The sequence below is a fragment of the Balaenoptera acutorostrata genome, chromosome 1 (assembly GCF_949987535.1).
Source record: "Balaenoptera acutorostrata chromosome 1, mBalAcu1.1, whole genome shotgun sequence".
Classification (NCBI taxonomy): domain Eukaryota; kingdom Metazoa; phylum Chordata; class Mammalia; order Artiodactyla; family Balaenopteridae; genus Balaenoptera; species Balaenoptera acutorostrata.
In genome coordinates, this window is record NC_080064.1 from 94,448,710 (window position 1) to 94,473,098 (window position 24,389).

Below are 24,389 nucleotides of genomic sequence, written 5' to 3' on the forward strand. Positions count from 1 at the left end.
TCATTGCATCCTACTACATTTATATGGACTATATTTATCCTTTTAAAAAAATGGTTTACTCCTCCAAATATGCCTTGGTCTATCTTAATGAAAAAATGTGAAAACATAGGCATCAAGATTAACTCTAGTCTAGATTACGTAGTGAATGAAATATATTTTTAAGCATATTGGAAGAAGTTAACAGTGACCCTAAATATATGTATATTAGCGGAGATGGAGTGAAAAATATTAAGTAACAGATGTAAGAAAATACATGACAACACTGATTAACCTGACATATTTTGACTATAAAGAACATAATAAAACATAAATGGAGTAAAGATAATTTCAGTTCCTAGGGTTTCAAACTTTCTATGACAAATGGCCTGTCAAACTTACCTCCTAGGTGATGACTAAAAGCATATCATCACTTGAAAAATATTTTATTAAATTTTTTAGCTTATATTTTGGGATTTTATAGTTCAGCATGGCTTAGGTAGAGTGACATGAATTGTATATAATCTGAACATATTAAAACAAAGCACTGGAGAAATGGCAGGTTAATATGTAACCAAACAAAAAATTTTATCTGTAATAGTGTCAAATACATTTGTTACCTGGGAAATAGGCTAGATGTTAAAACCAAACAATGATATGAAGTGATGTTTCCAATACCTAAATTATGCACTGAGCTTGATGAAACTGAGCATGACAAACATTCAAAAAAGTATTCAAGAACTTGATGCATAAAATTGATTTCTTACTATTGTATTTCTTATTATATTCATTTTCATGAAAACTCCTAGAATTTCTGCAATTGCCACAAACAAAGGAAAATACAGCTTTCAGAAGACTCTACTTCATGTCAGATTTCTTATGTTCAAAATAAATTTATAAAATAAATATAATAATATGAAATGTATAGAATCCTGTTAGAATAAACCTTATGCTGGTAATTTTCATTCATAGCAACTATGAGCATCATCAGTCTTCTATGAAGGTCTTACCTACTCTATTAATAAGTTTAAATGTACTAAGCATTATATCACAATCAGTACCTTTGACTCAAGTCATGCATTTAACCTACTGTGTCACTAAAATCCCTTGATTTACACCCCCAATATGTAATCTGGAAGTCTAAATAAGAATGAATCCCGGGGCTTCCCTGGTGGCGCAGTGGTTGAGAATCTGCCTGCTAATGCAGGGGACACGGGTTCGAGCCCTGGTCTGGGAAGATCCCACATGCCACGGAGCAGCTGGGCCCGTGAGCCACAACTACTGAGCCTGCGCGTCTGGAGCCTGTGCCCCACAACGGGAGGGGCCGCGATAGTGAAAGGCCCGCGCACCGCGATGAAGAGCGGTCCCCGCACCGCGATGAAGAGTGGCCCCCACTTGCCGCAACTAGAGAAAGCCCTCGCACGAACCGAAGACCCAACACAGCCAAAAATAAATAAATAAATAAATAAAGTAGCTATACAATTAAAAAAAAAAAAAAAAAGCACATATTTATTAAAAAAAAAAAAAAATGAATCCCAACATTGTCCAATGTTATCACATTTATACTTTACAACGTGGTGTAAAGGCGATTAGTCAGGTACTTTGATCAATATTTACAGGTAAATTTGTCCACTTTGGCTAATATCCTGAATATAGCTGTTGACAATTTGTTTCTTTTTATGTTTATCCTTACTTTTCTATGATTTTAAGTGGAATGTTTAGGTTTTTCATTTCATATTTCTTTCACTCTTAATTTATAAACTCAAGGTAGAAAGTTGTGCTTAGTTTAATATTCCCTGAATTTAAATTGAGCTACAACCAGATTAAAAAAGTTATTTTATTTTCTTCCAATCTGAGAAATGTTGATACAATCTCTACATTTGGGGTAAAAAAGACTATAAAGATAAAATATAGATCCTGAGTACATTTTTTACCTGTAGCCCATAGGTTTATTTTTTCCCCAGATTTAAAATGAATATTTATTCATCAGGATTCCCAGTTTATTAAATATCTTTCCTCCACAAATAGAATTAACACCAGGATTTGTCAGGAAATCTAAATGAATTAAATGCATTACATAGGAACTGAACTAAATCCACTGTGTCTGAAATCTGTTCATCATAAAATTTGAGTCTGGTACATAATTCCTTTCTGTCCTCCATTGCTGTACATCCTTCCTTTAAGACTGGAACTGAGACCATAAATTGACTAATACAACATAGCAGTCACTGTAATCCTCCAAAAGAAAAATAATTTATTTGATGACATACTTATTTGGATGATTACTTACTGGTAATTAGCATTTCTACATTATTTAAAAGGCAATCATTTTAAGTGGCAATACATATTAGGCTAGTAGAAAAAAGTTGAAGCAAAGCCCTCTCTTTTGATCTCTCAAAGTCATATCCAATATGACAAGAGAAGACATATCTGATTTGTCCCAATCAGACTTCATGGAATTATTTTTAAAAGTTTTCTGGTAAAGATGAACTCGGCTTATCATAGAAAGAAAGTTCTTTGAAATCCCTGCTAAACTCATTTTCTTTTGGGAAAAGTAAATTTCAAGGCATGATAGTGCAAGGAGTAAATTTTTCATTTATAGATTAATTATAGAACATCTATAGATTACTTGTGCTTAGTCTCTAATTTCTAATTTATTTTAAAGAACAAAAATTATGTTCATAATTTTACTTTGCCTAAATTTAACTGTACACCCTTGAATCACACCAGAATTAGTCAATTTGATTATCTTAATGGTTGTGTCTTAAAACCTGCACACTGGGACCAAAGGTGAGGATCTGCATATGTGAAGCTCCAACAAGTTCTGTACACAAGGACTCTCCTCTTGGGAGTCCAGGGATCTGAGAAAGCAATTCTCCCTCAGAAGAAGTTTTCAAATATTGTCTCAATAAGTAATTAAGAAGAACGGTGCTAAGTGGAGAGTGCATCTTCTTGAATTAATTCTGGGAGGTCTGAGTGTTCCTGGAACCCTCTTGGGTATATGTCAGTGGTGGCAAATTCCTCAAACGTGAGTATTCCCTAATGTTAGGGGGGCGGGGGTCAATCAAAGTTTCATCCTGCTTCACTTCCAGGATATCTCAGTCTGGCACCAATGGAAGCATAATTGGAAGAGCCCATGGCTTGAGATCAAGGCATACATACTCTACTTTCCATGTGAGAAAGGCTCAAAGTGGTTTCTTGACTGTGTGGGTGAAAATCAGAGTAAGAGGGAGGAGGATCTGAAGGCTTTGCATCTCCCAGTGTACTTCTACCTCAGCTACAGACGCATGGCATCGGAGGACCAAACATGGGTTCCAAACTTTCAGACGGCATCTGTTCGCTTTCCATTGCCTGCTGCAATCTTCTTTCTTGTTCTTTTCTTTTGTTTGTTTTTCATCTGAGTGATTTGTCTTTTTAATTTGTTCACTTCTGCCTGACAAGATTCAACAACTCACTCACTCTTTTCCACAGCTGCACACACTGCCTGCGTGAAGTGCGATATAAACCTGTGAATAGCCCTGATGTCTTTCATTACTCCGTCCTTGTTTAAAAAAAAAAAAAAGTCATTACCATGCTCTTTAATAACTGGCATAACTCTTAATATTTGGCACTGAAGGCACTTTGTACTCATGCTGGCTAATCTTGCCTACGTTGGGAATAGCGAAGGATTTCCTTTGATTCCATCTTCGATTTAGTCTCAAGAGAACATTTACTAAAGCATGAGTGGAGTTGTTGGCTGTGGAGATGAAACTGCAGAGAAGGAAAAGGAGGTCAGGCTTGGGGAGAACGCTGGTGAGCTGCTTGTGGAAAACCTCCTCTCTGCGTGTTTCTGCTGTGTGTTTTGCCAGAAGCTGTACCCACCAATAACTTTCTCTGATCTATAAGAATACCATGCAAACTGTCTTTACTAACTTTGCTTGCCTAGTTATAAAAACTAAAAAGTTTTGAAGAAGGCTAATGGTTTCAATTACTTGCAAATATTCTGCGTTGTTGATTTGTGAGTGACCAGTGCTAAAGGTTTCACCTTGTCTTACCTGTTCCAGCAAAAATCCTTCCTCAAATTTGTCACTTAAAAATAGCAGTCCCCAAGTATAATCATGCTTAGGCTGGTGCTTCCATGAAGGGGGTCAACCTGGTCCTGGCAAGGGAGGGCAGGGGGAAGCAAGTGAGATTCTGCCTGGCGTACATCTGTGCTTAGGACCCCCAATTTATGATGAAGGCGGACCTCAGAGAAGCGCTAACCCAGGGAACTGGGTGTGGGCCTTGGAGCACTCCCCATAGGTTTTAACATGTAGAGTCTAAAAAATGTATTCTATATTTTTAATATATTTTATCAATTCAATATAAGATCCTTCAGATTTTTATAGAGATTTTAAAGCATTAAAATTTATTGTTCTAATTGTTATTTAGATGTCATCTTCTGTAATTCTATTTTATGCTCTTATTTTACTGTTTCCTTTTTTTTTAACATCTTTATTGGAGTATAATTGCTTTACAATGGTGTGTTAGTTTCTGCTTTATAACAAAGTGAATCAGTTATACATATACATATGTCCCCATATCTCTTCCCTCTTGCATCTCCCTCCCTCCTACCCTCCCTATCCCACCCCTCTAGGTGGTCACAAAGCACCGAGCTGATCTCCCTGTGCTATGTGGCTGCTTCCCACTAGCTATCTATTTTACATTTGGTAGTGTATATATGTCCATGCCACTCTCTTTGTCCCAGCTTACCCTTCCCCCTCCCCGTATGCTCAAGTCCATTCTCTAGTAGGTCTGTGTCTCTATTCCCGTCTTGCCTCTAGTTTCTTCATGACCATTTTTTTCTAGATTCCATATATATGTGTTAGCATATGGTATTTATTTTTCTTTTTCTGACTTACTTCACTCTGTATGACAGTCGCTTAGGTCCATCCACCTCACTACAAATAACTCAGTTTCGTTTCTTTTTATGGCTGAGTAATATTCCATTGTATATATGTGCACATCTTCTTTATCCATTCACCTGTTGATGGACACTTAGGTTGCTTCCATGTCCTGGCTATTGTAAATAGAGTGGCAATGAACATTTTGGTACATGACTCTTTTTGAATTATGGTTTTCTCAGAGTATATGCCCAGTAGTGGGACTGTGGGTTTGTATGGTAATTCTATTTTTAGTTTTTTAAGGAACCTCCATACTGTTCTCCATAGTGGCTGTATCAATTTACATTCCCACCAAGAGTGCAAGAGGGTTCCCTTTTCTCCACACCCTCTCCAGCATTTATTGTTTGTGGATTTTTTGATGATGGCCATTCTGACCGGTGTGAGATGATATCTCATTGTAGTTTTGATTTGCATTTCTCTAATGATTAATGATGTTGAGCATTCTTTCATGTGTTTGTTGGCAATCTGTATATCTTCTTTGGAGAAATGTCTATTTAGGTCTTCTGACCATTTTGGATTGGGTTGTTTGTTTTTTTTGATATTGAGCTGCATGAGCTGCTTGTAAATTTTGGAGATTAATCCTTTGTCAGTTGCTTCATTTGAAAATATTTTCTCCCATTCTGAGGGCTGTCTTTTGGTCTTGTTTATGGTTTCCTTTGTTGTGCAAAAGCTTTTAAGTTTCATTAGGCCCCATTTGTTTATTTTTGTTTTTATTTCCATTTCTCTAAGAGGTGGGTCAAAAAGGATCTTGCTGTGATTTATGCCATAGAGTGTTCTGCCTATGTTTTCCTCTAAGGGTTTGATAGTGTCTGGCCTTACATTTAGGTCTTTAATCCGTTTTGAGTTTACTTTTGTGTATGGTGTTAGGGAGTGTTCTAATTTCATTCTTTTACATGTAGCTGTCCAGTTTTCCCAGCACCACTTATTGAAGAGGCTGTCTTTCCTCCACTGTATATTCTGGCCTCCTTTATCAAAGATAAGGTGACCATATGTGCGTGGGTTTATCTCTGGGCTTTCTATCCTGATACATTGATTTATATTTCTGTTTTTGTTCCAGTACCATACTGTCTTGATTACTGTTGCTTTGTAGTGTAGTCTGAAGTCAGGGAGCTTGATTCCTCCACCTCCATTTTTCTTTCTCAAAATTGCTTTGTCTATTCGGGGTCTTTTGTGTTTCCATACAAATTGTGAAATTTTTTGTTCTAGTTCTGTGAAAAATGCCAGTGGTAGTTTGATAGGGATTGCATTGGATCTGTAGATTGTTTTGGGTAGTATAGTCATTTTCAAAATGTTGATTCTTCCAATCCAAAAATATGGTATATCTCTCCATCTGTTTGTATCACCTTCAATTTCTTTCATCAGTGTCTTATAGTTTTCTGCATACAGGTCTTTTGTCTCCTTAGGTAGGTTTATTCCTAGGTATTTTATTCTTTTTGTTGCAGTGGTAAGTGGGAGTGTTTTCTTAATTTCACTTTCAGATTTTTTATCATTAGTGTATAGGAATGCAAGAGATTTCTGTGCATTAATTTTGTATCCTGCTACTTTACCAAATTCATTGATTAGCTCTAGTAGTTTTCTGGTGGCATCTTTAGGATTCTCTATGTATAGTATCATGTCATCTGCAAACAGTGACAGCTTACTTCTTCTTTTCCAATTTGGATTCCTTTTATTTCTTTTTCTTCTCTAATTGCTGTGGCTAAAACTTCCAAAACTATGTTGAATAATACTGGTGAGAGTGGGCAACCTTGTCTTCTTCCTCATATTAGTGGAAATGGTTTCAGTTTTTCACCATTGAGGACGATGTTTGCTGTGGGTTTGTCATACATGGCCTTTATTATGTTGAGGAAAGTTCCCTCTATGCCTACTTCTGGAGGGTTTTTATCATAAATAGGTGTTGAATTTTGTCAAAAGCTTTCTCTGCATCTATTGATATGATCATATGGTTTTTATCCTTCTATTTGTTAATATGGTGTATCACATTGATTGATGTGCATATATTGAAGAATCCTTTCATTCCTGGGATAAACCCTACTTGATCATGGTGCATGATCCTTTTAATGTGCTGTTGGATTTTGTTTGCTAGTATTTTGTTGAGGATTTTTGCATGTATATTCATCAGTGATATTGGCCTGTAGTTTTCTTTCTTTGTGACATCTTTGGTTTTGGTATCAGGGTGATGGTGGCCTCATAGAATGAGTTTGGGAGTGTTCCTCCCTCTGCTATATTTTGGAAGAGTTTGAGAAGGATAGGTGTTAGCTCCTCTCTAAAGGTTTGACAGAATTCACCTGTGAAGCCATCTGGTCCTGGGCTTTTGTTTGTTAGAAGATATTTAATCACAGTTTCAATTTCATTACTTGTTATTGGTCTGTTCATATTTTCTGTTTCTTCCTGGTTCAGTCCCGTAAGGTTACACCTTTCTAAGAATTTGTCCATTTCTTCCAGGTTGTCCAATTTATTGGCACAGAGTTGCTTGTAGCAGTCTCTTAGGGTGCTTTGTATTTCTGTGGTGTCTGTTGTAACTTCTCCTTTTTCATTTCTAATTTTATTGATTTGAGTCTTCTCCCTCTTTTTCTTGATGAGTCTGGGTAATGGTTTATCAATTTTGTTTATCTTCTTAAAGAACCAGCTTTTAGTTTTATTGATCTTTGCTATTGTTTTCTTTGTTTCTATTTCATTTATTTCTGCTCTGATCTTTATGATTTCTTTCCTTCTGCTAACTTTGGGTTTTGTTTGTTTGTCTTTCTCTAGTTTCTTTAGGTGTAAGGTTAGATTGTTTACTTGAGATTTCTCTTGTTTCTTTAGGTAGGCTTGTATAGCTATAAACTTCCCTCTTAGAACTGCTTTTGCTGCATCCCATAGGTTTTGGATCATCGTGTTTTCATTGTCATTTGTTTCTAGGTATTTTTTGATTTCCTCTTTGATTTCTTCAGTGATCTCTTGGTTATTTAGTAACGTATTGTTTAGCCTCCATGTGTTTGTGTTTTTTATATTTTTTTCCCTGTAATTGATTTCTAATCTCATAGTGTTGTGGTCAGAAAAGATGCTTGATATGATTTCAATTTTCTTAAATTTACTGTGGCTTGATTTGTGACCCACGATGTGATCTATCCTGGAGAATGTTCCATGCGCACTTGAGAAGAAAGTTTAATCTGCTGTTTTTGGATGGAACGTCCTATAAATATCAATTAAATCTATCTGGTCTATTGTGTCATTTAAAGCTTCTGTTTCCTTATTTATTTTCATTTTGGATGATCTGTCCATTGGTGTAAGTGAGGTGTAAATGTCTCCCACTATTATTGTGTTACTGTCTATTTCCTCTTTTATAGCTGTTAGCAGTTGCCTTATGTATTGAGGTGCTCCTATGTTGGGTGCATATATATTTATAATTTTTATATCTTCTTCTTGGATTGATCCCTTGATCATTATGTAGTGTAGTTCCTTGTCTCTTGTAGCATTCTTTACTTTAAAGTCTACTTTATCTGATATGAGTATAGCTCCTCCAGCTTTCTTTTGATTTCCATTTGCATGGAATATCTTTTTCCATCTCCTCAGTTTCAGTCTGTATGTGTCTCTATGTCTGAAGTGGGTCTCTTGTAGACAGTATATATATGGGTCTTGTTTTTGTATCCATTCAGCAAGCCTGTGTCTTTTGGTTGGAGCATTTAATCCATTCACGTTTAATGTAATTATCGATATGTATGTTCCTATGACCATTTTCTTAATTGTTTTGTGTTTGTTTTTGTAGGTCCTTTCTTCTCTTATGTTTCCCACTTAGAGAAGTTCCTTTCACATTTTTTGTAGAGCTGGTTTGGGGGTGCTGAATTCTCTTAGCTTTTGCTTGTCTGTAAAGGGTTTGATTTCTCCATTGAATCTGAATGAGATCCTTGCCGGGTAGAGTAGTCTTGTTTGTAGATTCTTCCCTTTCATCACTTTAAGTATATCATGGCAGTCCCGTCTGGCTTGCAGAGTTTCTGCTGAGAAATCAGCTGTTAACCTTATGGGAATTCCCTTGTATGTTATTTGTCGTTTTTCCCTTGCTGCTTTCAATAATTTTTCTTTGTCTTTAATTTTTGCCAATTTGATTACGATGTGTCTTGGCATGTTTCTCCTTGGATTTATCCTGTATGGGACTCTCTGTACTTCCAGGACTTGATTAACTATTTCCTTTCCCATATTAAGGAAGTTTTCAACTATAATCTCTTCAAATATTTTCTCAGTCCTTTTCTTTTTCTCTTCTTCTTCTGGGACCCCTATAGTTTGAATATTGGTGCGTTTAATGTTCTCCCAGAGGTGTCAGAGACTGTCCTAAATTCTTTTCATTGTTTTTTCTTTATTCTGTTCTGCAGTAGTTATTTCCACTGTTTTATCTTCCAGGTCACTTATCCATTCTTCTGTCTCAGTTATTCTGCTATTGATCCCTTCTTGAGAAGTTTTAATTTCATTTATTTTCTTGTTCATCACTGTTTGTTTGCTCTTTAGTTCTTCTAGGTTCTTGTTAAATGCTTCTTGTATTTTCTCCATTCTATCTCCAAGATTTTGGATCATCTTTACTGCCATTATTCTGAATCCTTTTCCGGTAGACTGCCTATTTCTTCTTCATTTGTTATGTCTGGTGGGTTTTTGCCTTGCTCCTTCATCTGCTGTGTGTTTCTCTGTCTTCTCATTTTGCTTAACTTATTGTGTTTGGGGTCTCCTTTTCACAGGCTGCAGGTTCGTAGTTCCTGCTGTTTTCAGTGTCTGTCCCAGTGGCTAAGATTGGTTCAGTGGGTTGTGTAAGCTTCCTGGTGGAGGGGACTAATGCCTGTGTTCTGGTGGATGAGGCTGGATCTTGTCTTTCTGGTGGGCAGGTCCACGACTGGTGGTGTGTTTTGGGGTGTCTGTGGCCTTATTATGATTCTAGGCAGCCTCTCTGCTAATGGATGGACTTGTGTTTATGTCTTTCTTGTTGGATGGCATAGGGTATGCAGCACTGTAGCTTGCTGGTCTTTGAGTGGAGCTGGGTCTTAGTGTTGAGATGGAGATCTCTTGGAGAGCTTTCACCATTTGATATTATGTGGGGCCAGGAGTTGTCTGGTGGACCAGTGTCCTGAAGTTGGCTCTCCCACCTCAGAGGCACAGCCCTGATGCCTGGCTGGAGCACCAAGAGCCTGTCCTTCACATGGCTCAGAATAAAAGGCAGAAAAAAAAAGAAAGAAAGAAGAAGATAAAATAAAATAAAGTAAAATGAAATAGTTATTAAAATACAAAATAAAAATAATTCTTAAAAAAATGTTTTAAAAGGTAATTTAAAAAAAAAGAAAGAAAGAAGAGAGCAACCAAATCAAAAAACAAATCCACCAATGATAACAAGTACTAAAAACTATATAAAAAGAAAAAAAATAAAATGGACAGAACCCTAGGACAAATGGTAAGAGCAAAACTATACAGACAAAATCACACACAGAAGCATACACATACACACTCACAAAAAGAGAAAAAGGGGAAAATATATATATATATCGTTGCTTTCAAAGTCCACCTCCTCAATTTGGGCTGATTCATTGTTTATTCAGGTATTCCACAGATGCAGGGTACATCAGGTTGATTGTGGAGATTTAATCCGCTGCTCCTGAGGCTGCTGGGAGAGATTTCCCTTTCTCTTCTTTGTTCGCACAGCTCCAGGGGTTCAGCTTTGGATTTGGCCCCGCCTCTGCATGTAGGTTGCCTGAGGGCCTCTGTCCTTCCCTCAGACAGGACGGGGTTAAAGGAGCAGCTGATTCGGGGGCTCTGGCTCACTCAGGCCATGGGAAGGGAGGGGTACGGATGCGGGGTGAGTCTGTGGCAGCAGAGGCCAGCGTGACATTGCAACAGCCTGAGGCGCACTGTGCGTTCTCCCAGGGAAGTTGTCCCTGGATCACGGGACCCTGGCAGTGGCGGGCTGCACAGGCTCCCGGGAGGGGCGGTGTGGATAGTGACCTGTGCTTGCACACAGGCTTCTTGGTGGCAGCAGCAGCAGCCTTAGCATCTCATGCCCATCTCTGGGGTCCGCGCTGATAGCCGCGGCTCGCGCCCGTCTCTGGAGCTCCTTTAAGTGGCGCTCTTAATCCCCTCTCCTCGTGCACAAGGAAACAAAGAGGCAAGAAAAAGTCTCTTCCCTCTTCGGCAGCTCCAGACTTTTTCCCGGACTCCCTCCAGGCTAGCTGTGGTGCACTAGCCCCATTCAGGCTGCGTTCATGCAGCGAACCCCAGTCCTCTCCCTGGGATCCGACCGAACTCCGAGCCTCAGCTCCCAGCCCCCGCCCGCCCCAGCGGGTGAGCAGTCAAGCCTCTTGGGCTGGTGAGTGCTGGTCGGCACCAATCCTCTGTGCGGGAATCTCTTCGCTTTGCCCTCTGCACCCCTGTTGCTGCGCTCTCCTCCATGGCTCCGAAGCTTCCCCCCCTCTGCCACCCGCAGTTTCTGCCCATGAAGGACCTTCCTAGTGTGTGGAAAACTTTCCCCCTTCACAGCTCCCTCCCACTGGTGCAGGTCCCATCCCTATTCTGTTGTCTCTGTTTTTTCTTTTTTCTTTTGCCCTACCCAGGTACTTGGGGAGTTTCTTGCCTTTTGGGAGATCTGAGGTCTTCTGCCAGCGTTCAGTAGGTGTTCTGTAGCCATTGTTCCACATGTAGATGTATTTCTGATGTATTTGTGGTGAGGAAGGTGATCTCCACATCTTACTTTTCTGCCATTTTGAATCTCTTCTACTGTTTCCTTCTTAATTGCATAATTACTCATTTTGTAATGTATTACAAGTTTTGAAATACTACGGTAGTCTTTTTCCATACTGCCTTCGAAGAAAGAACAGTTGAACACTTTTAGAGCTTCTCTCTTACCTTCTGACTCTTCCCATATATCTGTATTTTATCTTGAAGGTAGAGTCCGTTAATTGTCACCATTTTATTTTCTTTTGTATCCTACTTTGCTCCAGCAGTTATACCAGTTAAGATTTTTCAGTACTAGCTCTCCTTCAATTTTGGTGTTCTGTATTCTAATTTATTTTTATTAGTCTTTCCCCTGTCTTAATGATGTTGTTTAATTAAACCTAATTGTTTCTTTTCAAAAACAACAGCCACATTTAGTGGATATTCCATTATTGATACAAAATTGTACCTATACTTTGAGAAATCAATTATTTAACTCTTCGTGTTCATCAGTGATCCCATGAGTCTTTTTGAATGTCTGGGGATATATTAAGATATAACCTGCACAATATGTATTTATATAAGACTAAAGGATGATCAATTTACATAAAATAGGAAGATGTACTAAGTGAACAAAATGCTAGAAAATGCAAAAAGAAAAAAGACATTGTTGTTTAGCTCAAAGTGTGGAATTCCATGTTTAAGATGTTATATTACATCTGCCAGTGTTTTATTCAGGGAAATATATTTAAATAAATTATTGGGTTGGCCAAAAATTTCGTTTGGGTTTCCCTTAAGATGTTACGAAAATGCCCGAACGAACTTTTTGGCCAACCCAATATTTAATCAGTATTTGTTTGATATGTTATTTCATTGAGTTTTGGCATTGAACAGTAAAGTTAAAATTGTTAATGTCTTTCAGTAGTAGTTTATATTTGTACATTTTACTTGGAACATAGTAGGCCTTTTTAATTTCTCTTAGTTCTCAATCTTGAGAATTTATTTACTCTAGTTCTAGATTTTTAATTTTATTTTATTATGTCCTTGCTTATTTAGTCATCCCTCTTTGTTCTGTGCTTTTTTCGGGAGACTCCTATTACTTACATAGTATATTTTCATTCTCATTCTCCTCTTGGAATGAAATTGCTCCAATCTGTCTTCTATTTCACTTATCTGGTTTTCTTCAAGGACAATTCAACTACACTATATTAAATGTTTTCAATACTGATTTTACTTTTTACACTTTAGAAATTATTTCAGTCTTTCTGTGTTCATTTTTAAGATCCAGTTTCAGTTTACCAACCATTGGTATGAGTTGTTTTTATAAAACTTTCTAGGAATTCATGTGAAAGTTCCTCTTTAGGAATTCATATTACCTTTAAATTTTGTGATTTCTCCTTTTTCTTTGATATTACAGAATATTTGGTTTGCTTATTTGTTTTAAACTGAGAACGGATTTTTTTAAATTAATAGTCTCTATTCATTTGCTTGCTTACTTCTGGGAAATAGAACTTGAAACAGACTTAAGAGTCCTAATGTTTGGAATTGGAAAGTGGACCAGCTTAAGAAGTTCCCTTTACTTGCCTTCAAAACTCAAATATTTTCAGAAACACATTCCTGTATTTAAAACAAAATAGAATGCAATTCTTGATTTCATGTTGGCAATTTACTATCCCAAGAGAAGGATAAATGAATGAACAGAAATGTATATATGTAAATGTTTACTGACAGCTATATGTTAGAATATAGATAGCAGCACTCTTTCTAATAGCCCCAAACTAGTAAACCAAACAAGTGAGCAAAAGTAGAATGAATAGATAAATTGTAGTATATCCACAAAATGGGATACTAAACAGCAGTATTAATGAATAAACTACTAACAATGCCAGTACTTACACACCTAATATTGAGCAAAAGAATCCAGACACAAAAAACTAAAACTCATCTATGGTGATGAGAGGTGAACTGGTGTTACCTTTGGTGAGGAGAGTTGTGATTGGGAGGGAGCAGAGGCCCCCAATTGGGAACTTGGTAATGTTTTCATTTATTGCTCTGGAAAGGGGTTATATGAACATGTTCACTTTGTGAAAATTTATTGAGAAACATATACATGATCTGTGCACTTCTTTGTATGTTTGTAATTCTCAATAGTTTATCTTAAAAATGCATGGGGGGCTTCCCTGGTGGAGCAGTGGTTGAGAGTCTGCCTGCTAATGCAGGGGACACGGGTTCGAGCCCTGGTCTGGGAAGATCCCACATGCCGCAGAGCGGCTGGGCCCGTGAGCCACAATTGCTGAGCCTGCGTGTCTGGAGCCTGTGCTCCGCAACAGGAGAGGCCACGATAGTGAGAGGCCCGCGCACCGTGATGAAGAGTGGCCCCCGCTTGCCACAACTAGGGAAAGCCCTAGCACAGAAACGAAGACCCAACATAGCAATCAATCAATCAATCAATTAATCAATAAAAAAATAAATCTTTAAAAAAAAAAAAATGCATGGGATGGAGGGGTAGCCACACTGCATCTGTATCTGCCACACATCTGTAACTAATCATCTTCAGTATCTGTAATGAATATGTTGTCTAATGATAACATATATCATGTGCCATTAAACAAGAATAAGCGTTATGCCATAAATGAATGAAGAGAGAGTGAAATAATTCTGATGAGGAATCAGAAATGGCTTCATAAAGGAATTCTCAGGGTAGAGGATTGATCTGGGTGTACAGAGAGACAAAATGAAAGGAAATCAGTTAAGAAGCTATTGCAATACTCTAGGATTGCATCTTAGTATTTAAGGGCTGAGCATTGTGACTTGGGCAGTTAGGTGACTTCTAAGTATTTGTTAAACATGAACAACATTGGACTGAATGCTATCTTTGACAATAAACTGAATTACCACATGGGGGGAATAAAAGCACAAGCTTTTCTCATCATTTATACTAATTATATTTTGGGGAAATTCTGGACATGAGCATGGGTTTTGGGATTTTGATTCTCATTAAACAAAGATACATTGAACCAAATTTTGTTTATATAGTCATTAGTGTGTTGGAAATATGGAGACTAATAAACATCACAAAAGTGACAAAATAATTGCAAATTACATGTTGTGAAGATTTCCAATTCACTGAACTCCTTATTGATTTATCTTTGCACTTATTCTTTGATTTAAAAAGTACATAGCAATATTTTAGAAATGCAGATGTAAGACAATATAAGAAGAAGAAAGAATTATATGTACCCAACTCTAAGGTGACCTCCTTACCATGGATTAAATCTATCCACTCATCCACTGAGACAGCACTTACTATAGAGGGTTTCAGCAGCACTATTCAAAGAACGAACAGAAAAACTTAGCAAGTCCACTAAATGTGGACTTCATCAATCAGCTAGCAAACACAACCAAGTCTAAAACAAGTCAATGATTATTTCTATTGGGTCAGAAAGCAGAAAATGAAATATAAAGCAGCTCTGGATTTCTCCAAGAATAGCAAGTTGTCTGAGGTCAACAAAACTTTCTGCAAGTGTTCCTTCTCCCTGAAAAAGATATTATCAGTATCACAATTGTAGACAACCCTGTCATTTTACAGGAATTTGGAAAATGATGTCACTTACAACACTAAACTGTGAAATATAAATGAGGGAGGATGTATTAGAATCAAAAGAAGAAAAAATCTTTTTTAAAAAAAAGCTTCAAATTAATTCTAACCTCATGTAGAGGTGACAAATGAGAAACCATAGAAGGGAGATAGAGAAGGAGACCAGTGGGGCGAGACTGAATGCAGAGAGACAGGACCAGCGTCAGAAAGCCATGCCTCCCGCCCCCGCCCTCCCGCCATTCTTACTCTCTCCTCATACTTCCTGGTTTGGTGCTTTATGCAAATATGCACCTGCTTGGAGATCTCCCGGAAGACAAATGGTGAGGAAAAACCTCTGTTCACTTGCCCACAGTAGGCAACCTGGTTAGATAAACTTATTTTACTTCAGTCTTCAATTGCAAGTAAACAAAATCAAATGAGGAGTATATGAAAAAATAAGATGTATAAATGTGGGAAGGAAAGATCACTACATGCATATTTAGTAAAAAATTTCTAAAGTCTCATCATATGTGCAGACTATAACAAAATTGATCATTTCTAGATATTTCAAGTCAAATCTGTACCAAATCACTGGCATTCCATGAACCAGAACAGACCTCTGATCTGGTGGCATCAATCATCCAACTAGGTCATGCAGAGCAGCTTAAAGACCACGAAGCTTCATTTTGTAGCTCACAGTGTAATTCCCACTGTAGCCTTACTACCCATACAAAGCAGAGACTTCAGAGCAGAAAGCCTCCAGGTCAATAAGGTAGTTTTTTTTATCTTTTTTTTTTTTTTTTTGGATTGGTTCATTCTTAGGTTCCTGTACTCAGCTGGATTTAAAAAAAAAAAAGCCTCATGAGGAAAGACAGAGAAATGCCCAAATGCTCAGATTTTTTGTTTTGTTTTGTTTTGGGTTAGGGAATATATCTTGTCTCCACTCTCAGTACCCAGAAAAGGCAAAGGACGTCCTCAGTATATATGCTATGGAAGGAAATGCCTTATTCTACGCACTTGGTATGGGACCTTAGGCCAGTCGTTCCCCCTCCTCTCAACTTTAGTGCATCCCTGGTAAAGTGTGGTTGTTAGTAATACCTCTTCCTGGGATTGTTTCAAAAACATAATTAGATAATGCCTGTGAAAGCACATTGTGAATTCTAAAGTGTTCTGCAAATATAAGGGATAAAAGATTGGAAAGTGCCTCTGGGTGGCTCCTTCTCAAATATACCCAGATATTAACATTTTAGTGAAAAAATAGTGCTAATATTTCTCATTGGCACTTTACTACAGCAGAAGTAAGTAATCTAAGTAGAGGAATATATTTTTCCTTAAGACTCAATAAAGCTATTTTCATTTCAATTGGGAAATTGTGGCACATAAATATTTTTATTTTCCCTGAATTGACCTTGTGGAGAAAAAAAATTAAAATGTTATTCACCACTTGTCTAATGGAAAAATCTGAAAGTCAGAGGAACTGTGTTCTCATCTTGCCATCAAGACCTTGTGTGTGACCTTGGACAAGTTACTGTTCTTCCCATCAATCAGTTCTGTCCAACAAATATTTATACAGCCCGAATGTATGCCAAGTTCTGTGCTAAGCTCGGCCTGAAGAACAAAGAAAACAGCAAAAGGCATAGTCCTTGACATCTAAGAACTTTACAACTTAATAAATTTTTTCACCTTCCAAACAGAAGGGGTACCCATCTCTCAGGTTTGTTATGAGAATAAAATATAGGATGGGAGAGTGCTTGGCAGAATTGGAATGTGTTACATATGCAAAGTGGTATTATTACTAGACATAAAACCATCAGAAGCATGTAAATGGTTAAAGAATACTTAACAGAGAGAAGTGGAGAAGGGATTAATGTTTATAGAACTTCTGCTCCACACAGAGAGTTCTACATATATTATTTCATCCACACAACAAACTGGTTAGACGGATATTAATCGCTGCTTTTGACCAGTGGGGAAATTGAGAATCTTATCAGTTAAAATGACTTAGCTAACAAATCAGAGCCCCTATGCAAACCAAGGTCAGTCTGACTGCAAAGACTACAGAAACAGTTGATGTATATTGTGCATTGCTTCAGAAATCCACACATATTTTCACAGGGAAAGGAGTCGCCAAAACTTAACAAGCAGCAATAATCAGCTGTAGAAATAGCTAAGAACATATTTTTTCAACTTATCTTTTTTAACAAAGGCATTTGAAGGAAAGGACCAATTGAACTAATTTAACCAACTTAATTAAGATATCAACATAAAGGAATCAAAAACCGGTATCACTGTTCTCTTAACCCCCGAACACAACTCATGCCTAGTATAATTTTTGTTTAAAAGCAAAACTAATGTTGTTTTGTGGGTCCTTAGGTAGTTAGAATGGAAGGAAAAACTGCACATTTTGGCACTCACATGGTTAAAGGAATCATTTAGAGAGGACTTCATGAAATGATTTCTGTAATGCTTTCTGTGTGGATTAGCATACCAAGCAAAATACAAAAGGTAGCTTAATGCCTAGATATATTGAAATCAAGAGCTTAACTTCTAATATCCTCTCTCCAATCAGGTATGGATTTACAAAACATTTTACTATGGTTGTTATTTTTCCTAGCTAACACTCACAACTAAATCCACTAGCTTGAAAGACTGTTGAGTTATATTGGTATGATTTTCAAAATTTATTTTCAACCTACATAGAAGAATGAGATAAACTCTGGGGGTATGCAAAAGCTGGAAACTGCTTAGAAGCAGCTACGAAGAGTACATATAAATCAAGCAGCCTGGAATTATAAATATGTAATGACTATTTAGAAAAAAATTTTTTAATGATTGATTCTCTTGCTGACCTAAATGGCCATGAATTAACACATTTCCCTCATAGCAGGAAGAGAGCTACTAATATTTATCTAGTGTCTACTAAAGGCTAGACCCTGTGGCACATACTTTTTATACATTATTTCATTTACCTCCCACAAAAACCCTATGAAGCAAGTAATATTGTCTTTATGTTCCAGCCAAATGATGGAAATTCTAGATGATAGGATTGAGATTTAGAATTCAAATAATGGTCCAAAACACAAAACTAATAAATAGCAGAGCCAAGATTCATCTCTGAGTCTGTCTATTCCCTTCAATATCCTGCATCCCTCTTCATGTTAGGTACCTTGGAAGGTGCCATCTCTGTATGCCATTTGCAAATATAAAAGGCTTGAAAGGCAATGAAAAGAATTCCCAGTATAGGTTAATTCATTCATTCACTTAACATGTAATTATTAAGTACCTACTCTTTGCCAAGCCCATGATGGGCAACACATTGGTGAAGGAAACATACATGGGCTTTGTTGTCATGGGGTTTACAGTATGAATTATTTTAGGCTTTGAACCAGAGGAGTCTCAAAATAACTCAGAACTGAAAATAAACTAGACTCCACATTGTGAACCAGATGTATCTACTCTGTCACTCACTGTCTGGTGACTCAGGCTAAACAGTAAGCACACTGAGTGCAGTTGTGTCATCAATAAAACAGAGATAACAAAAATTGTACTATTTACCTCAAGGTGGTATTATGAGGAATAAATAACACAATGCATATGAAATTACCATCAGCATTCAAAGACAGATGCACACATACATAAAAGGATTATTGTTCTGCTTATTAAGGAAAAGATAATACATTTTTAGCTTATGAAAAAAGCAATTATGTGACAGTATAGCAACAGTTTCTACCAGATTGCAAAATTTTGAGGCTCCTGCTCATGTAGACATATAGATAATAAATTGGGAAAGGAATTGCAGAAAAGAATAATTCATTTATTCTTTTAATTATTTGATATATAGTATCAAGGCAATCTGGTAAAGCATAAAGCATAACTTTGGAATTTTTATCTTGTGGATTTAGATTTAACTGATCAACCCAAATGCTTGTGCACACACTGAGTGGTGAAAGTGTACCAGGTTAACAGAAAGATGACAAAGAGATGCTCATTGTCCAGTGTGCCAGGCACCGTGATGGGCACAAGAGATGGGCCATATTCCCAGGGAACTTGTAGTCTACTGGGAGATACAGAAAATAGCCAGATGCTATTCACTGATGCTAAGTGTTAAATCAGGAAGATTCAGGGCATTACAAGAACACAGTCTAAAGTCACTTAAATCCATCCTAGTATCTACGAAACCCCTAAACTGAGGGTTTCAGGATGAAGAGGCAATTCCAGGTAAAGGTTAGTGTTTGGTGGTAGAATATTTCAAGCAGAAAGAAGACCTAATGCAAACACATGGAAACAAGAGCAAACAGGAAACATTGAAGACAGAAGCCTAGTCCGTGGTGGCTGGAGGAGTGGAGCATGCAGAGAGCAAAGCAGGGGAAGTAGTTTGCCGCAAAGTATGAGCTTGGAGAAGTTAAGGGAGAGGTACCCTGGGCATAAAGACTTCTGAGGATGTATTGAGAAATGTGGAATTTCTCCTCACAGTAAGGTAACTGATACTAGGAGGCTTTGATTTTGAGTTGGATTTTGGCTTGGGGATAAGCAAGAAGGTCACAATCAGACTTGCTCTTAAGAGATATCCCACTTGTGTCTGGGTGAAGAATGGGTTGGTAAGGTTAAGCCAGGAGGCTGATTAGGAGGATGCTGAAATCGCTAAGCTAGAACTTTTCCTGAGTTACCATGACCCATGACTGAAAATAAACGAGTACCATAAATATAAATCATAAGCAGAGAGAATCGTTTGCCAAAGAAGTGAAACGCTAATTGAAAAGCCAGAAGAGTACTGAGCAAGGTGTGGAAGATCATGGAGGTGATTAAAGTTGTTTCCTTTGGCTTAGATTTGTGGGACTTCCAGGATTAACTGGAACAATCTCCCTGCTCTCACCCCCCAAGGCCTCCCAATTATCCTTTTTGTTCTGACTGGGGGAGAAGTGTGATTGCTGTCCTTTCAGTAAGTGAAATGCAGGCCCCATCTGTGGGATCCTGAAGGCCAACCTGGTACAGCATTACTTAGTAGGGGCCAGGGGTCTTATCTGACTAAGAATTCATTTGTGGCTTTCAGCCCTGTCTTTGTCATCACATCCAAAGCACTCAGACTATTTCCTCTCTGCACACATTGCTGCTGTAGAGCATGGTACTGTTTGTTTCACATAGGAAGATAGAGTTATTCATTTCAGTGGTATCATAATATTGAACAGCTGGTCATTGTATCTCACTGTCTCACTTCTCACACACTCTGCTTTTTCAGCCACAGTCCCATGACCAAACACTGTGAAAACCAAAGGAAACGTGTTATAAAAGCAACTATGCTGATGAACAAAACATATAGACCCTCTGGGTATAAGTGAAAAATCCAACAATTCATATTTCTGTCCTTTTCACAATTAACTCTTAAAAAATGTTATGCTGATATAAAACCTCATATTTGAACAATCTATCTCTTATTTTTATAGTTATAATAACAATTGATCTAATTTAATTAGTGATTTTAAAAAGATATTATTAGGGAGATCAGTTATATAATCAGAACATGGAAATTAAATAAACTATTCAAAATTCACAGGCAAATTTAATAATTGCTGGTACTTAACAGCAGGTCACTTGACTCCAGGATGAATTGCCAACTCCCAAACCAGGTCTAAAGGCTCTGTGTATCTGAACTGGCCCTTTGATCAAACCATATGGCAGGCTCAAAGACAATCTTTGTTCAAAGTCAAAACCCCATATGCAAGTCTTCCCATTACTATCTTTGTATCATTTGTGGACTTTTGACTGGTATTGGGATGATAATAATAACATAGTAGTAATAACAAAAACAATGATAACTGAGCAGCTGTCGCATAATGGTTAATAATATTAAAACAACAACAACAATAATAGAGCAGCTGTAACAAGGTAATTAAACATGCAGGCTCTGGGCCACATTGTCTAGGTTTAGTGTACTGGCTCCAACACTCTTTGACTAAATGTATGAGCTTAAGCAAGTTATCTATCCTACTGTTCCTCTGTCTCTTTATTTTTTAAATAAATATCATTCAGGTATAAGAAAAATATTGATTATAATAACACCATCTAACAGAGATGTAGTTTAAGGATTAAAAGAAGTAGTACCTATTAGGTGCTTAAAAAATTATCTGGCACATAGTAAACATTCAATAAGTATTGCCTACAATCATTATTTTTTAAATATGTGTATGTATCTATAGTATTATATTGTTAAAATATTATTAGTATTATTGTTGTCATTATTGTTACTACTGTCATTACTACTTTCTGGCTCACAAAAGCCCCATGAGGTAGGTGGTAAACAGTTACTCAGTTAGCTATTAAGGGATTGAGTAAGGGTTTGAACCAGACATGCCCAATATCAAAATCCATAAAGCCTTGCTTAATTTCTTATTGCTCCCGTAAAAAATTACCACAAACTTATTTTTTGTATGGTATTATAGGTCAGAAGTCTAGCATGGCTCTCCCTGGGCTAAAGTTAAAGTTTGGCAAGGCTGTGTTCCTTTCAGTGTCTAGGGGAGAACCCATTTCCTTTCTCATTCAGGTTGTTGGCATAACTCAGGTCCTTGTGGTTGTCAGACTGAGGTATTCATTTCCTTGCTGGCTGTCAGCTGAGAACTCTTCCCAACTTCTAAAGGTCAACAACTCTCTGCCTCATGGCTTCCTTCCTTCACTGTCAAATTGAGCTACAGAGTGCCAAGTCTCTCTCGTACCTTGAATGTCTCCTGCCTATTCTTCCATCACATTTCTCTGACTGACTCTTCTGCCTTCCTCTTCCACTTTTAAGGGCCATCTGATTACACTGGGCCCACACAGATAATTCAAGGTAGTCTCCCTATTTTAAGGGCTGTGACCTTAATTCCATCTTCCAAGTTCTTTTTGCCATGTAGTGTAACCTATTCACATGTTTCAGAGCTGAGGGCAAGGGCATCTTTTGTGGGCCATTGTTCAGCCTATCACATTGTGTCACCTCTGAGTTGTGCTGGAGGCCAGTTGGAGTCAGAGCAGTAAAGCTGCTAGTGACAAAGAAAGAGGAAAATGAACATTATAAGCAAGAGGATATATTAATCAAATGTTCTAAAAGGCAATTCTAATGGCATACTAAGCATGAGGCCAATGGTGAAAGCAAGAGTGTGGGTACAGTAGATCAGTTTTGTGAGAAACAAAACAAATTATAAATGTATTAAAGTGGTAAATAGGGGAAAGTGAAAAAAATAAAAAAGGGTAAATATTAATTTGACAGTACTAAATAAGTTATTGGTTGAAAAGAATAGAAAGGAATTATAAAGAAAACATTAATAGAGCTGAACAAATAAAATATGTATATAAGAAGAATATTTCAAGGGGTTAATACCACAAATGTATTAATAGCTCTTGCCAATCAATAAGATGAAAACTCCAATAGACTTGTGGACAAAGGAAATTCATAAACAGGCAATTCATAATTGAAGAAACATCAATGGTCAATAAATATATGCAAACACTTAATTCCATATATATATTATTCTAATATCAAATTTGAGCAAAGATAAAAATTTGTCTAAATGAGAATGTTTTCCTGTGATACAACTTCTAAATGTTTATCTCAGGGAAATAAGTGGCAATATACACCAAAAATATGTATAAGGATACTCATCACAGCATTATTTACTTATAATAGAAAAAAAAATTAAAAGGGTACATGTGACTAAAATGATCCCTTGTGTTTGCAATGAATGTCTTACAAAATCATTGTTTAATTTTTTGGCTAAACGTATGAACATGATTTGGTGTAGAAAACAAACAAATGAAAAATCTATTCAAAGTGTTTTGAAAAGAAAATAAAAATCAAGCTATTGAGATTTTCCTAAGAATACAGATTTGAAAAGTAATCTGAGACCCCCAAGCCACAGTGAACCCAATAGGAAGTGGTTTTAAAACCTTTTGGAAGATTTCAAGGCACAAATATAGAACTATTTGGGAAAGAATAAACTAGGATAAAGGCTAAAATACAAATGTGAAGCAAGCATATAAATACATCTGGTTTCATGGAGATTGGGGCAAACATGGAATTTAGAAAGATACTATCGTGAATTGAGTTAGATTTAGTCATAAGTTTACATTTAATGATTCAGAACTAATCATGATTTTTCATTTAATGAGTAAGATTTATGAAATTCTACAAGATTGAAAATATTAGTAATTAATTCAAAAGGCTTGGTAAAGAAATATGATCGCTCACTCAAAGACAATTCAGTATTGGAAATGAGGCATGATTACATCTGGCAGAAATTTATAATACTAAATTGATAGTAACATTTAACTATAGGAAGAGAATGTAAATTTCACTCAGATTTCACACTATGAGTAATGAAAAATCAACTGAGGAATAACTGCAGTCATAAAACATCATTATTCATATACTTCACCTCACAGGGCATCTTTGCACAATACAGAATATGATAATACTTGATCAGAAATGGAGAAATGGTCATTCCCATTGGCATCTGGAAAGGTCTAATAGTCAATACCAAAATACACAATATCATAAATGATCAGTTAACAAAGTACAAGACATATAAATTAAAGAGTATATGTTTCCCTTACTTCAGGATATTTACCTGGAAAGAATGGGGCTATACTTTTCAGAGAGATTAAACATGAAGGTATTTTCCATGTGCAAAAACACAAATACTTTGATCATTACCATCTTCCTCCAAAGAACATTTAATTTTCTCCATTATTCCCCTTTTCAAAATCCATTCTTTAGAAAAACCTTTCAATTCTGTCCAAAAAATTATTTCCAGTAATCTTGCCATTTGAATATTGCTCACATGCTACGCTTTATATGTGGTGTGTGAATCCCTGTATCCTGTGTTAAATTTACATTTTTCAATCCTTGAAGCAAAAGTTCTACTGTCTAATGGAAATAGTACACTACTGAGAGGAAGAGAAATTCATTAGAAAACTTCTGAAATTTCTTGGTGTTTCCTTTTTTCTAGAAGTAGTAGTCGAGTGAGGTCAAGATCCCTACCTGGATCTGCCCTTAGTCAGGTACTATGTGAAGAGGCTTAGGAAAGTCCTGTGAATGGAAAAGACAGGTTATCCCCAAAGTTGAAGAATACAATCTTTTGATATTTGGGATCTTCTGAAGAGACATAATAAGAACATTTGTTAATCAGTATTTAATTATAAGCTGGAGAGTTCATGTGAGTCACCTAACAGGGAACTCTGTTAAGAGACTTGAGACGTTCTCCAATTAAAATCCTACAGTAAAATAG

General features: G+C 36.9%; 1 pseudogene; it reads right to left on the reverse strand.

Annotated features, from left to right (window-relative positions):
- Positions 1-2,933: 2,933 nt before the first annotated feature.
- Positions 2,934-24,389, reverse strand: part of LOC103014423 (BRISC complex subunit Abraxas 2-like) — a 32,153-nt pseudogene continuing 10,697 nt past the window's right edge.